Raw genomic sequence first — 16,576 nt, forward strand, 5'->3', positions numbered from 1 at the left:
GCTCCATCCACAGACCCATAGAACCTGCTGGATGTGGAGCGGGAGTGCCGTTCAGGGACAAGGCCCTGCAACTTTCAGGTACTCTGTGTCCCCGTATGACAGGCCACGCACATCCCAGACTTGCTGGGTGTGCTAGTGCGCCGGGGACTGTAGCGCTGTGCGCTGGGCTTATAGTCCCCGCAGATTACTGGGGGACTTTATGTGTGTGGATCGCCGCGCCGACCGCCTCTGGAGCGGCGGCGCAGCTGCGACTTGTAGTGCGCCGGGGACGCGCCGACCGCGCTTTTACGGCGGCGGCGCTTCTAACTTTAGTTCCCGTTTTTTTCTGCGGCCTAGCTCCGCTTCGTTAACGCCCCCCACCCTGTCAATCAGGGTAGGGGAGAGACGTTGTTCAATCGGCAGCGCCGAGGGCTGGAGCACGATTTACATGCTCCAGCCCTCTCACTGAGCACAGTAGGACACAGGCTTCGCGCTTTTTCTCTGTGCACGCCCTAGGCCCGCCCCCAGGCTTGCAGCTCCCCAGGACGCCGGCAGCCATTATACACATGCAGTCTGGCTGGAGAACGGACGCAGGCTCTGGGGGACCCAGGCTAGGGTTTTCTGGCGACCACACACCCGCGCTAAGCGGGCGGTAAGCAGCACATACGTGCGGCCCCACTAGTGCCACAGTGTTATATTTGTGTACTGTTTTTCGCTGTACCAGATATATTTATATATATTTATATATACTGCACTGTTTGGTCGCTTCTTGGCTGTATACCCTATATTACTCTAGGGAGACAACAACATGTCATCCACAAAACGCAAGGGTGCCAAGGCAAGGGCTGCTTACACTGCTTGTACAGCATGTGGGGCTAATCTACCAGCAGGCTCCAACGACTCTCATTGTGTGCAATGTTCAGTCCCAGTGGCACTTCGTCAGCCAGAGCCTATGGTGGTGGTAGCCCAGGCAGAGTCGCCTGCGAACCCTGCCCCGGTGACGGGGTCAGAATTTGCAGTTTTTGCTGATAAAATGTCTGTGACTATGGCAAAAATCCTGGAAACCTTGCAGTCCAGGCCAGTTGCTCAGACCATGGACACCGCTGTGTCTATGTCCCCCGGCCCCCCTCAAGGGGGTCCCAGGCATCACAGGCTGAGGGCTCTGACTCCGATGACAGTCCCAGTCCGCCTAAGCGAGCTCGCTGGGAGAGACCCTCCACGTCATCACGCGGATCAGGGTCTCAGCGAGAAGGGTCTCTATATGATGACTCAGAGGTGGGTGATCAGGAGTCTTGTCCTGACGCCGCACTCAATTTGGATACGCCAGATGGTGACGCCATGGTAAATGACCTTATAGCGGCCATCAATAGGCTGTTGGATATTTCTCCCCCAGCCCCTTCTGCAGAGGAGGCAGCTGCACAGCAGGAGAAATTCCATTTCCTGTATCCCAAGCGTAAATTGAGTACTTTTCTGGACCACTCTGACTTCAGAGAATCCATCCAGAAACACAATACTTATCCGGACAAGCGTTTTTCTAAACGCCTTAAGGATACACGTTATCCTTTTCCCCCTGACGTGGTCAAACGCTGGACCCAGTGTCCAAAAGTGGACCCTCCAATATCCAGGCTTGCAGCTAGATCCATAGTTGCAGTGGAGGATGGGGCTTCACTTAAAGATGCCAATGACAGACAGATGGACCTTTGGTTGAAATCTGTCTATGAAGCTATCGGCGCGTTGTTTGCTCCAGCATTCGCGGCCGTGTGGGCGCTCCAAGCTATTTCAGCTGGTCTGGCACAGGTGGACTCTCTCATACGTCCAGCAGTGCCGCCAGTGGCGTCCCTAACTACACAAATGTCTGCGTTTGCGACCTACGCTATCAATGCGGTACTGGACTCTACGAGCCGTACCTCAATGGCATCCGCCAACTCTGTAGTTTTGCGCAGAGCCTTGTGGTTAAAAGAATGGAAAGCAGATTCTGCTTCTAAAAAATGTTTAACCAGCTTGCCATTATCTGGAGACAGACTGTTCGGTGAGCAATTGGCGGAAATCATTAAACAGTCCAAAGGTAAGGACTCCTCCTTACCCCAGCCCAGATCAAGCAAACCTCCACAGAGGAAGTGGCAGTCAAAGTTTCGGTCCTTTCGAGGCTCGGGCAAGCCCCAATTCTCCTCGTCCAAAGGGACTCAGAAAGAGCAAAGGAGCTCTGATTCCTGGCGGGCTCACTCACGCCCCAAGAAAGCAACCGGAGGTACCGCTTCCAAGGCGGCTGCCTCATGACTTTCGGCCGCCTCCCTCCGCATCCTCGGTCGGTGGCAGGCTCTCCCGCTTTTGCGACATTTGGCTGCCGCAGGTCAAAGACCGGTGGGTAACAGACATTTTGTCTCACGGGTACAGGATAGAGTTCAGTTCTCGTCCTCCGCCTCGGTTCTTCAGAACTTCCCCACATCCCGACCGAGCAGATGCCCTTCTGCAGGCGGTGAATTCTCTAAGAGCAGAAGGAGTGGTGGTCCCTGTTCCTCTTCAGGAACGAGGTCAAGGTTTTTACTCCAATCTCTTTGTGGTGCCAAAAAAGGACGGCTCATTCCGTCCTGTTCTGGACCTAAAACTGCTCAACAAGCATGTGAACGCCAGGCGGTTCCGGATGGAATCCCTCCGCTCAGTCATTGCCTCAATGTCTCAAGGAGATTTCCTAGCATCAATAGACATCAAAGATGCTTATCTCCACGTGCCGATTGCTACAGAGCACCAACGCTTTCTACGCTTCGTGATAGGAGACGACCATCTTCAGTTCGTAGCTCTGCCACTTGGTCTGGCGACAGCCCCACGGGTGTTCACCAAGATCATGGCGGCAGTGGTAGCAGTCTTGCACTCTCAGGGACACTCTGTGATCCCTTACTTGGACGATCTACTGGTCAAGGCACCCTCTCAAGAGGCATGCCAACTCAGCTTGACTGTTGCACTGGAGACTCTCCAGACGTTCGGGTGGATCATCAACTTCTCAAAGTCAAATCTGTCACCGACCCAATCACTAACGTATCTTGGCATGGAGTTTCATACTCTCTCAGCGATAGTGAAGCTTCCGCTGGACAAGCAGCGGTCTCTACAGACTGGGGTGCAGGCTCTCCTTCAAAGTCAGTCGCACTCCTTAAGACGCCTCATGCACTTCCTCGGGAAGATGGTGGCGGCAATGGAGGCGGTTCCGTTTGCGCAGTTTCATCTGCGCCCACTTCAATGGGACATTCTCCGACAATGGGACGGGAAGTCAACATCCCTGGACAGGAAAGTCTCCCTTTCCCAGACGGCCAAGGACTCTCTGCAGTGGTGGCTTCTTCCCACCTCATTATCACAGGGAAGATCCTTCCTACCACCGTCTTGGGCGGTGGTCACGACAGACGCGAGTCTGTCAGGGTGGGGAGCAGTTTTTCTCCACCACAGGGCTCAGGGTACGTGGACTTCGCAGGAGTCCACCCTTCAGATCAATGTTCTGGAAATCAGAGCAGTGTATCTTGCCCTACTAGCCTTCCAGCAGTGGCTGGAAGGAAGGCAGATCCGAATTCAGTCGGACAACTCCACAGCGGTGGCATACATCAACCACCAAGGGGGGACACGCAGTCGGCAAGCCTTCCAGGAAGTCCGGCGGATTCTGATGTGGGTGGAAGCCACGGCCTCCACCATATCCGCAGTTCATATCCCCGGCGTAGAAAACTGGGAAGCAGACTTCCTCAGTCGCCAGGGCATGGACGCAGGGGAATGGTCCCTTCACCCAGACGTGTTTCAGGAAATCTGTCGCCGATGGGGAAGGCCGGATGTCGACCTAATGGCGTCCCGGCACAACAACAAGGTCCCAACCTTCATGGCACGGTCTCGCGATCAAAGAGCGCTGGCGGCAGACGCCCTAGTGCAAGATTGGTCGCAGTTCCGGCTCCCTTATGTGTTTCCACCTCTGGCACTCTTGCCCAGAGTGCTACGCAAGATCAGATCCGATTGCAGCCGCGTCATACTCGTCGCCCCAGACTGGCCGAGGAGGGCGTGGTATCCGGATCTGTGGCAGCTCACGGTCGGCCAACCGTGGGCACTACCAGACCGACCAGACTTACTGTCCCAAGGGCCGTTTTTCCATCGGAATTCTGCGGCCCTGAACCTGACTGTGTGGCCATTGAGTCCTGGATCCTAGCGTCTTCAGGATTATCCCAAGGGGTCGTTGCCACCATGAGACAGGCTAGGAAGCCCACGTCCGCTAAGATCTACCACAGAACGTGGAGGATATTCTTATCCTGGTGCTCTGCTCAGGGAGTGTCTCCCTGGCCATTTGCATTGCCTACCTTTCTTTCTTTCCTGCAATCTGGGTTAGAAAAAGGTTTGTCGCTCGGCTCCCTTAAAGGTCAGGTCTCGGCGCTATCCGTCTTTTTTCAGAGGCGTTTGGCACGCCTTCCTAAGGTGCGCACGTTCCTACAGGGGGTTTGCCATATCGTACCCCCGTACAAGCGGCCGTTAGATCCATGGGATCTGAACAGGGTACTAGTTGCCCTCCAGAAGCCGCCCTTTGAGCCTCTGAGGGAGGTTTCACTTTCTAGACTATCACAGAAAGTGGCTTTTCTGGTAGCGATCACATCTCTTCGGAGAGTGTCTGAGCTGGCAGCGCTGTCATCCAAGGCTCCCTTCCTGGTCTTCCACCAGGACAAGGTAGTGCTGCGTCCCATTCAGGAGTTTCTCCCGAAGGTGGTATCCTCTTTTCATCTTAATCAGGATATCTCTTTGCCTTCGTTTTGTCCTCATGCAGTTCATCAGTATGAGAAGAATTTACATTTGTTAGATCTGGTGAGAGCACTCAGAATCTACATTTCCCGCACGGCGCCCCTGCGCCGTTCGGATGCACTCTTTGTCCTTGTCGCTGGTAAGCGCAAAGGGTCGCAGGCTTCCAAAGCCACCCTGGCTCGATGGATCAAAGAACCAATTCTTGAAGCCTACCGTTCTGCTGGGCTTCCGGTTCCATCAGGGCTGAAGGCCCATTCTACCAGAGCCGTGGGTGCGTCCTGGGCATTGCGACACCAGGCTACGGCTCAACAGGTGTGCCAGGCAGCTACCTGGTCGAGTCTGCACACTTTCACCAAACATTATCAGGTGCATACCTATGCTTCGGCGGACGCCAGCCTAGGTAGAAGAGTCCTGCAGGCGGCAGTTGCCTCCCTATAGGGGAGGGCTGTCTTGCAGCTCTAACATGAGGTATTCTTTACCCACCCAGGGACAGCTTTTGGACGTCCCAATCGTCTGGGTCTCCCAATGGAGCGCCGAAGAAGAAGGGAATTTTGTTACTTACCGTAAATTCCTTTTCTTCTAGCTCCTATTGGGAGACCCAGCACCCGCCCTGTTGTCCTTCGGGATTTTTGGTTTGTTTGCGGGTACACATGTTGTTCATGTTGAACGGTTTTCAGTTCTCCGATGTTACTCGGAGTGAATTTGTTTAAACCAGTTATTGGCTTTCCTCCTTCTTGCTTTTGCACTAAAACTGGTGAGCCAGTGATCCCACTGGGGGTGTATAGCCAGAAGGGGAGGGGCCTTACACTTTTTAGTGTAATTGCTTTGTGTGGCCTCCGGAGGCAGTGCTATACACCCAATCGTCTGGGTCTCCCAATAGGAGCTAGAAGAAAAGGAATTTACGGTAAGTAACAAAATTCCCTTCTTGGACGCAGCTCAAAAACGCTACAAGTAGCGTTTTAAAGTTAAACTGCAAGTCGCTGGATCCTCACTATAACGCAGGTGAACGCATGTTGACGCGAGTCCATTGCAAATGCATTGAAATGAAAACGCATTTGCACTTTATCCGTTTTTGCGGTAAAAAAACGTTCATGACGGATGTTAAAAAAAAAAAACACGTAGTGTGAAAGCAGCCTAACATCTATAGTCTACAATTTCTAAAGTTTGTATTGCAAGACTTGATTGGCTGTTAATAGGAGCACATAACACAATGTGTCTTTTCATATGGCTCAAAATATTTGTAGTGAAAGACTCAAAGTATTATTTACAATTTGTCAATACAGTTCTAATCACACAACTGCTGGTGCTGGGCTTATACCGAACTGAGCCAGGAGCAGTATTACACGAGAAGAGTTTATTCTAACTCGCTGCAGAATTGTGGGTTTGGGTGTGATGGGGTTTGTGGTTCCCAGCTCTGCTGCTGTAACACAATATTACCATGTTTTGTTTGGCAGGTAACGTGGTGGAAGATCTGGAGGGGAATTCAAATAACGGAGCAACTTTTGACGGACAGGATGCTATCTTAAGATATTGTCTATAATTTATTTTTATAGCTGTGGTAGACTTTTTAATAAAGAATTTTATATTTTTCTTATAGATTGAATTAAAGTGTGGTGTTATTACCTGTATGTTCTGTATCGCCAAATTTCCTTCCATTGCCTAACGAACCATGCAATCTAATGATATGCTCACCAATAATACGGCAACAGAAATAGACATCATTGCTTGGAATTTCCGGGAATGAGGAGGCAACTAAAAGCTGTGCAGTTCAACATATCTAAAACTGTCAGCCAGCTGTATTATGCAGCTCTAAAACACGTTTGGTAAAAGATAAAGTGCACCTGATGCATAGGCAGTGGATAGCCTATGCATAGCTCACTCACTCCTCTGAAATGGAGTACATTGAGAAGTGCACAGATCAATGCCTTTCTCCTGTATCAAATCCTCTGATACAGATGGTAGATATGTCTGTATTTTGTCTACCATCTATAATATATAGTGTATTTTAGCTGCAATATGCAGTATGTGCTGCCACCCTGCTCTAGGGTTATGCTGAAATGGTGAGGCTACATGCGCACGCTGCATCTTTTTGTGTTCAAAAACTGCACCTTGTCAGAGAGAGCCTGGAAATGTCACAAAAACCGCTTGTAATTGTAGGTGCATTTTTGCTGCGTTTTTCACATGCGTTTTTGTGACAAATGTTGACAAAAACGCAGGAAGAATGAACATGCTTCATTTTTTTTTTTGTCACAAACTTTTGACAAAGTACATTTTAGGCTGGGGCCACACGGGGGAGTACTGCGATCCTCGCATGTCACTCGGCTCACGCTGGCAGCTGGCTTTGATTGGTTGCAGTCAGATGAGCCCCCCCATGCTGAGTGACAGCTGTCTAACTGCAACCAATCACAGATGGGGGGAGGAGTCAATGTGTATGAGGCTAATGAGCAGGTCCGGAAGAAGATGAGAGGCACCGGGAGCAGTCTGACAGCCGGTGATCGGTGAGTATGTAGTGCTTGGGGAGAAAGAGAGAGAGAGCGCAATTACAATTACACGGGCACCGACACGACACGACATGGACACCGACACACGGACACCGGCATGCCAAAATCACTCCAGCATTGATTTTGTCATTCTGGAACTAAGTTGTTGAGCTGCGTAAAACGCATGCAAAATGTATGCCAAACGCACCAATTTGATAGCATGCACTTGCGTTTTTGATGCTCTCATTGATTTCAATGGGTGACAAATGTTGACAATAATGCAAGAAAGAATGAACATGCTGCTTCTTGTCACAAACTTTTGACAAAAATAACGCTTACAAATAACCTGCAATGTGCGCACAGCAAATCTGACTTCTCATAGACTTTCCTGGGAAGTCAAATGTCAAAGTTCTGACAACAAAACTGCAGCCAAAAACGCAGCAAACAACGCAGCGTGCGCATGTAGCCTTACTCGGTTTTATTGGTATTCTTCCTGAGATTCTAACTTTGTTGGTAAGGGACTTTAGTACTTTCCTGCATCCTCATTGGGATAAATTACTCTGGTAGGCCATCTGCACTTTCTGGAATATTGGAGAAAACTAGTTTTATAGAACTCTGGCATACAAGAAACCCTAAAATTGGGCAATATATTGATGCTCGCACTGCTCCCTATCCTGAATTGGCCTAACGAAAGGTAATACTCTTAATTATAGCCTACATATTAATGGATCTCTATCTGACTAGAAGTATGTCTGTTCATTCGCTGGGAATTGTGCAACTACTGGGACTCCCTCGCGGCTAGTAGGGAGTTATCTACATACAGATATACTGAAGTATTTTAATAAAAATGGCGGTTCTGTGCCTAAACATATAGTATGGTGCCTTTGCGCAAGGCTTATACTCTATATAAGAGAATTTAACACTCGAAAGACGAAACCAGAGACCCTACACATGCCTAACACAATCGTAACGCCGAGACTGTATTTTCACGTAAATCCTGTTGAGACCAAATTAGCTTTTGAAGACGCCCAAACCTACAATAACGTCTAATCTAATCACACTGGCCTGTAATAAACTTTTTCTTTGTCGCTCCTAATTGGGAGACCCAGACAATTGGGGTGTATAGCTATGCCTCCGGAGGCCACACAAAGTATTACACTAAAAGTGTAAAGCCCCTCCCCTTCAGCCTATACACCCCCCGTGCTGCCACGGGCTCATCAGTTTTTATGCTTTGTGCGAAGGAGGCACACATGCACGCATAGCTCCACAGCTTAGTCAGCAGCAGCTGCTGACTATGTCGGATGGAAGAAAAGAGGGCCCATAACAGGGCCCCCAGCATGCTCCCTTCTCACCCCACTCTTGTCGGCGGTGTTGTTAAGGTTGAGGTATCCATTGCGGGTACGGAGGCTGGAGCCCACATGCTGTTGTCCTTCCCCATCCCCCTTAGGGCTCTGGGTGAAGTGGGATCCTATCGGTCTCCAGGCACAGGAGACCGTGCTCCATCCACAGCTCCTGAGGACCCTGCTGGATAGGAGCCGAGTATCGTTCAGGGACATGGCCCTGCTACTTTGAGGTACTCTGTGTCCCCGTGGGGACCGCGCACAGCAACACTCCAGCATTGCTGGGTGTGCTAGTGCACCGGGGACCGCAGCGCTGACTGCGTTTGTGCCATTACACACTTCAGCGTCGCTGAGTGTGTTCGTGTAGGGGGACTGCCACGCTGACCGCCGCTGCCATGGTTATCACTGCGGCGCGGCTGGGACTGTTAGTGCGCCGGGGACTTCCGCGCCGACCGCGCTTATACGGCGGCCGCGCTTATAACTCGAGTCCCCGGCTTTTGCGGCCTAGTCTCTTTTTCTTCCCGCCCCCAGCCCTGCCAGTCAGGGGAAGGGCGGGACGCTGTACAGCACTGCAGCACTGAGGGCTGGAGCATGCTTTGCATACTCCACCCCCCTCACTCTGCACAGTGGGGCACCAGTTCCCGCACTTTTCTGGGTCACGCCCACGGCTCCCTCCTCTCCTCAGGACGCCGGCAGCCATTCCTCTCAGCTCTGCTAACGCTGGAGAGGACAGACAAGCTCAGGGAGACCCAGGCAGGAATTCTGGTGCCCACACAACCGCTTTGCGCAGGCGGTAAGCAGCACCTGTGGTGCTGGCCCCACTAGTGCAGAAGTGTACTTATAGATTATATGATTATAGACTATACTTTACACTGTATGGTGCACTGTTGATTTTTGGCTATATACCCTCCTGTATTGCTCAGAGGAGACAACAGCATGTCGTCCACAAGAAGCAAGGGTGCCAAAGCACAGGCTTACTATGCTGCCTGCGCCACATGTACGGCTATACTACCGGCAGGTTCCACTGACCCTCATTGTGTGCAATGCTCGGCCCCTGTGGCACTTTCTCAGCCGGAGCCTCTGCTAAGGGTGGCCCAGGGAGAACCACCTGCTAACACTGTCCAGGTGACAGGGACGGAGTTTGCAGTTTTTACTGAAAGACTTTCTAAGACTATGGCTAAGATATTAGAAGCCTTGCAGTCCAGGCCGGCATCTCAAGCCATGGGCACTGTGCAATCATTGCACCCTGGTCCCCCTCAGTTGGAACAGCAATGTCCTCCCGGGGTGTCTCATGGATCCCAGGGTGAGGTCTCTGACACGGACCGCAGCCCCAGACCGACTAAGCGAGCCCGCTATGAAATCCCCTCTACATCATCACAATGTTCAGGGTCTCAGCGAGAGGACTCTCTGTATGATGAAGCGGAGGTAGCTGATCAGGATTCTGATCCTGAAGCCGCTCTCAACCTTGATACTCCTGATGGGGACGCCATAGTGAATGATCTTATTGCGTCCATCAATGAAATGTTGGATATTTCTCCCACAGCTCCTCCAGTGGAGGAGTCAACTTCTCAGCAGGAGAAATTCCGTTTCAGGTTTCCCAAGCGTACAAAGAGTATGTTTCTTCGGCGCTCCATTGGGAGACCCAGACGATTGGGTGTATAGCTACTGCCTCCGGAGGCCACACAAAGCATTACACTAAAAAGTGTAAGGCCCCTCCCCTTCTGGCTATACACCCCCCGTGGGAACACGGGATGCTCAGTTTTCTCTAGTCCCTTCCACGACAGCATAGGAGGTTGTCTCTCCACGCCCTAATTGGGACAGGAAGTTCAAGAGGTTTAAAAGGACCCTCCCACCTCCCACAGCCAGTGTCTTTCCTGTCCCCATGGGGCATGGAGAGGTTTTGTTTTTCTCCAATGCTGTGGTGGCCGGCGAACTACAGTATATTTTTTTTTTTTTTTTTCTTTTTCTTCTTCCCCTGTTACCTTAAGCCGGACAGCATCGGTCGGGCCTTCACCGCTCCTCCCTTGCTGTTCCCTCACGCTGTGGGGGACCGCTGCTCCAGCCTTCCGGATCCTCCTGAGGGGTGATGCAGGCTGTTGAGCTCCCCGGCCGGCGTCCTCCCTGAGCCGCCGGCCGCTTCCCGCATGCACGCTGCCGGAGCGATCCGGAAGTGCTCCCGGGGGCGGGACTTGCGGACTTCCGGTTGAGCGCTTCCGGTTTGCGGAGGCAGCGTGGAGGCACGCCGACGGTGACACGGCCTGCCCAGGACCGGATGCGGGAGGCGGGGAACGTGCACCGTCACTGGGGGGGCAGGCCCTTTTGCATAAGGGCTGCCACGAAGACATCAGATCATGGTAAGCAACCGTGCTCCCTGTCATGTCTTCCGCTGCAGCTGCATCTGCAGAACCCAGTGTGCCCCCTGCTACTGTGAGTATGGAGGGGAATGGTCCCTCGGACATAGGTCTCATCAGAGGATTTATGGCTCTATGGTCTGTGTTTTCTAGGAGGACAAGGCCACCAAGAAAACTGACAGAAATGAAAAATCAGAGAAGCCTGAGAAGTCAGAAAAAGCTGACAAGTCCGATAAGCCTGATAGACCTGACAGAGTGGAAAAAATTAAAAAATGTCCTATCTGTATAAAGAAGCTCCCTGCAGTATGGGATAAAAAGCTTTGCCAGCAATGTACGGACCAGATTATTAGGGCCGAACAACCATCTCTGATAGATGAGTTGCGGTCCATGATGAAACAGGAGATTAGGGCCTCTCTGGCCTCCCTTCCTGCTCCTGGCCCTGCTCCTGACCCTGCTCCTGGCCCTGCTCCTGGACCCTCTCCTCCAAAAAAGAGGAGACTCCAGTCGACCCCATCTGATCAGGAGGACGCTGATTCCACCTCTGAGGGTCCTGATGAAGGATTTCCATCTGGGGGGTCTGACCAGTCCTTTCTATTTCACTCAGAAGAGTTGGGGGATCTTATTGGGGCAGTTCGGAGCACTATGGGGTTAGAGGAAGTGCAGTCTCTTCCTTCAATCCAGGACAAAATGTTTGCTGGCCTGAAGTCAGTCAAACAGTTGGGATTCCCAGTTCATGCCAATGTTTTGGATATTGTCTCTCAGGAATGGGAATTTCCTGAGAGGCGGGTACGGAGTGACCTTAAACGCCGGTTTCCTCTGGAACCTTCGGGACTACATTGGGAGGTCCCACGAGTAGACGTTCAGGTGGCTAGGGTAGCTAAGCAAACGGCTCTTCCCTTTGAGGATACTTCCCAACTGAAGGATCAGATGGATAGGAAGGTAGAGGGCCTGATGAAGCGGTCCTGGGAGGCATCGTCTTCCTCTATTCAAGCCAACATTGCCTCCACCTGCGTATCCAGGTCCCTAATTAGGTGGTTAGACCAGTTGGAGGCTCATATTTCACAAGGGACCCCTAGGGAGGAATTACTGGAATCCCTTCCCTTGCTTAAGAAGGCTACCTGTTTTCTGGCAGATACCTCGGTGGAATCTGTCCGCCTGGCAGCCAGGACCTCGGTGCTTTCTAACTCTGCCCGACGTGCCCTCTGGCTTAAGGCCTGGAGCGGAGACTCCACCTCCAAAATGAGGCTTTGTTCACTTCCGTTTAAAGGGGATTTAGTGTTTGGGCCTGCCCTGGATGATATCCTGGACAAGGCGACTGATCGTAAGGCCTTGCCCGATCCTAGACCTAACAGGAAGCGGTCCTTTCGTCCCTCGATGCCTCAGGCCTCCCAGCCCAGAGGGAAAGGGAAGACTGGCAGGTGGAGCTATCCCAAAGGTAGAGGGAGAAACATCCTCATCCCTCCCCATCAGCAACGTCCTCAGCAGGACAAAGTGACTCGGCCCGGGTGGGGGGGAAGACTCTCAGCGTTTCTTCCCCAGTGGCAGTCCATAACCACTTGCCAATGGGTTCTGAAGATCATCTCGGACGGTCTTCTCATAGAATTCCTTTCCCCCCCTCTTCCGGGTCTCCGAGTCACTGCGCTGACATCACCGGGTTCACAGGCTCTGTTGTACACAAAGATTATAGAGCTAGTGCACTCGGGGGTCGTTTCCCCAGTCCCGAGTCGGGAAGAAGGGGTAGGACACTACTCCCGTCTCTTCCTGGTCAAGAAGCCATCCGGCGACGTCCGTATAATTATCAATTTAAAACGTCTAAACCGTCAGGTCCGGTACCGGCGGTTCAAGATGGAGTCGGTGAAATCAGCTATTCCCCTGATAGGTCTACACCATCAGATGGCCTCTATAGATCTGAAAGACGCCTACTTCCATGTACCCGTCCATCCAGGACACAGGCAATACCTCAGGTTTGCGGTGCTTCACGGGGAGGAAGTACTTCATTTCCAATTCAATGTACTTCCCTTCGGGATCTCCTCAGCTCCAAGGATCTTTTCCAAGATCATGGCAGAGGTGGTCGCCTTCATAAGATTGCAGGGTATCTGTCTGGTTCCATATTTGGACGACTTTCTTCTCATGGCTCCATCTGCTCCAACCCTCCGGAGCCATGTGGAAAGGTCTTTGGGAATCCTTCGGTCTCTGGGATGGATTCCCAATCTCAAAAAATCACAGTTAACCCCCTCCTCCACTCGGCAGTTTCTCGGAGTGCTGCTGGACTCCGACAGACAGGCATCTTTTCTCCCAGAGGGCCACAGGATAGCTCTGTTAGCCAAAATATCAAAGCTTTGCCGGCAGGCTCGCCCGACGCTTCGAGCGGCTATGTCAGCTCTGGGTTCCATGACATCCTGCATTCCTTCAGTCAGGTGGGCTCAGGCCCATTCTCGGTGTCTCCAGGATCATATCCTGGCACATTGGGACAGACTCCCGTCATCCCTAAACAGAAGGTTTCGCCTCTCGGAGTCCGTCTCCTCATCCCTCCTCTGGTGGCTGAGTCCCGCCAACCTGCAGGTGGGGGTTGCCTGGACTCAGAAACCCCTGGTTACTCTGACCACAGATGCCAGCCTACGGGGTTGGGGGGCAATGGTGGCGAATTCCCCATTTCAAGGGGTCTGGAGTCCTTACGTCAGCTCCCAATCCTCCAACTACAGGGAGCTCAGGGCAGTCAGGGAAGCCCTCCTTGCGGCTCAGGACCTCGTCCGGGACTCTCACGTCCTGGTATATTCAGACAATATCACAACAGTGGCACATCTCCGCCATCAGGGCAGTACACGCTCAGGCGCCCTGAAGTCGGTATCCTCCCGAATCTTTCAATGGGCAGAACAGTCTCTGCTCTCCCTTTCTGCGGTCCATCTGAAGGGCTCCCTCAATCTTCAGGCGGATTTCCTGAGTCGTCGGGATGTTCATCCAGGGGAATGGAGCCTGGATCAGGCGGTGTTCTGCTCTCTAGTGGCAAGGTGGGGTGCACCAGAGGTGGACCTCTTTGCCTCGGCAGGGAATCGCAAGGTCGCAACATATTTCTCCCTGAACCCAAGGGACGAGGCGTTAGGGGTAGACGCTTTCTGCCACAGTTGGTCCTTTCGCCTCGCTTACGCGTTCCCCCCTCTTCCTCTTCTCGCACGGGCCCTGAGGAAGATCAGAGACGAGGGGGTCCCAACTATACTGGTAGCCCCTCTGTGGCCCCGGAGGAGTTGGTACAGCCTGGTCATGACGCTAGGAATCGACGGCCCAGTCCTCTTAGGTTCGGACCCCAGCTTACTGTCACAGGGTCCGATTTTCCATCCGGCTCCCCAGAAACTCAACTTGGCTGCCTGGCTTCTGAGGCCCGGGCACTGAAGGCCCAAGGGCTTTCTGACAAAGTTGTGGCTACGCTACAGAAGAACCGTAAGCCTGTGACTAATAGTATATACAACAAAATCTGGAAGAGATTTTCCTCCTGGTGTGGTTCTCGGCCTCCTGACCCTCTTCGGCCTAATATTGCGCAGATTCTGGACTTTCTCCAGAGTGGTTTAGACTTAGGTCTTAGGCCTAGCACCCTGAAAGTTCAGGTGTCAGCACTCAGTGCAGTCTTTGACACGGCTCTGGCAGATCATCGTTGGATCCGTCGGTTCTTTGTGTCCGCTGGTAGACTATGTCCACGTCAGAGGGTCCTGACGCCTCGCTGGGATCTCAATGTGGTCCTTACAGGACTATCTCAGTCTCCGTTTGAACCTCTGTGCTCTTGTAACATTCGTTCCCTTTCTCACAAGACTGCTTTTCTTGTGGCTATTACATCTGCTCGCAGAGTCGGCGAACTTCAGGCTTTGTCTGTTAGGGAACCTTACCTGACCATCAGAGATGACAGCATTGTTTTTCAGCTGGACCCTTCCTTCCTTCCCAAGGTGGTTTCGGATTTTCACCGTTCGCAGTCCATCGTCCTGCCTTCCTTCTGTCAGAATCCTCGGACTCCGGGTGAGGAAGTGTTTCATTCTTTGGATGTCCGTAGGATAGTGTTGCACTACCTAGAGGTTACTGCTTCTTGGCGCCTTGATTCTAACCTGTTCATCCAGCCCTTTGGCCGCAATAAGGGCAAGAAGGTGGCTAAGAGTACAGTCGCCAACTGGATTGTGCGGGCAATTAGAGATGCCTACCTCGCTCAGCATCTCTCTCCACCTACTGGATTCACGGCGCACTCCACCAGGGCTACCTCTGCCTCCTGAGCAGATCTGCAAGGCGGCTACGTGGTCTTCGCTCCATACTTTCACGAAGCATTATCGTCTGGATCTGGATTCCAACAGGGATTTGGCCTTTGGCAGGAAAGTCCTGCAGGCTGTGGTCCCCCCCCTAGGTATCAATTCTTTGGTATTCCTCCTATGCTGTCGTGGAAGGGACTAGAGAAATAAGAATTATTCTTACCGATAATTCGGTTTCTAGGACCTTCCACGACAGCAGGTAATTCCCTCCCCTATGTATTCATATATTCCTGAATGTGTAGTACTTCTCATATGCTATGGATTCTTTGTAAGACACTGGCTGTGGGAGGTGGGAGGGTCCTTTTAAACCTCTTGAACTTCCTGTCCCAATTAGGGCGTGGAGAGACAACCTCCTATGCTGTCGTGGAAGGTCCTAGAAACCGAATTATCGGTAAGAATAATTCTTATTTCAAGCTTTGTGCGAAGGAGGTCAGACATCCACGCATAGCTCCACTGTTTAGTCAGCAGTAGCTGCTGACTATATCTGATGGAAGAAAAGAGGGCCCATATAGGGCCCCCAGCATGCTCCCTTCTCTCCCCACTTGTGGTTTGTTAAGGTTGAGGTACCCATTGCGGGTACGGAGGCTGGAGCCCACATGCTGCTGTCCTTCCCCATCCCCCTGAGGGGCTCTGCGGAAGTGGGATCTTACCGGCCCCCAAACCCTGAGGCCGGGCTCCATCCACAGACCCAGAGACCCTGCTGGAGGAGCTGAGTACCGTCAGGGACAAGGCCCTGCAACATTCAGGTACTCTGTGTCCCCGCACAGACAGGCCACGCACACTCCAGACTTGCTGGGTGTGCTAGTGCGCCGGGGACAGTAGCGCTGCGCGCTGGGGTTACAGTCACTGCAGCTTAGCTGAGTGACTTTATGTGTTGGGAACTACCGCGCCGGCCGCTCCGGGAGCGGCGGCGCGGCTGGGACTTGTAGTGCGCCGGGGACTCGCGCTGACCGCGCTTTTACGGCGGCAGCGCTCATAAATCTAGTCCCCGGCTTTTGCGGCCTAGCTCCGCTTCGTTCCCGCCCCCACCCTGTCAGTCAGGGAAGGGGAGAGACGCTGCACAATAGTCAGCGCCAAGGGCTGGAGTCTTATTTACATACTCCAGCCCTCTCACTGGGCACAGTGGGGACGCTAGTTTCCCGCTCTTGATCTGAACACGCCCAGGGCCCGCCCCTCTCCACAGGACGCCGGCAGCCATTCCTGCATGCAGTCTGGCTGGAGAAAGGACACAGGCTCTGGGGGACCCAGACAAGGGGCTTTGGCGACCACACACCCGCGTTTATGCGGGCGGTAAGCTGCACATAAGTGCTGGCCCCACTAGTGCCACAGTGTTACTTGGTGTACTTTTTCCCTGTACCATATATATATTGATATTGCACTGTAGGTCG

The 16,576-nt window shown here is 52.5% G+C and overlaps 1 protein-coding gene across 1 annotated transcript in view; it reads left to right on the plus strand.

The window, feature by feature from the left end:
* HNRNPA2B1 (heterogeneous nuclear ribonucleoprotein A2/B1) overlaps window positions 1–6,330 on the plus strand; it is an 84,454-nt gene extending 78,124 nt beyond the window's left edge. The window contains exon 12 of the transcript XR_012724373.1: window positions 6,189–6,330. The gene's annotated coding sequence lies outside the window, so the exon portion shown is untranslated. The remainder of the gene's footprint in view (window positions 1–6,188) is intronic.
* The last annotated feature ends 10,246 nt before the right edge of the window (window positions 6,331–16,576 follow it).

The sequence above is a fragment of the Anomaloglossus baeobatrachus genome, chromosome 6, assembly GCF_048569485.1.
Source record: "Anomaloglossus baeobatrachus isolate aAnoBae1 chromosome 6, aAnoBae1.hap1, whole genome shotgun sequence".
Classification (NCBI taxonomy): Eukaryota; Metazoa; Chordata; class Amphibia; order Anura; family Aromobatidae; genus Anomaloglossus; species Anomaloglossus baeobatrachus.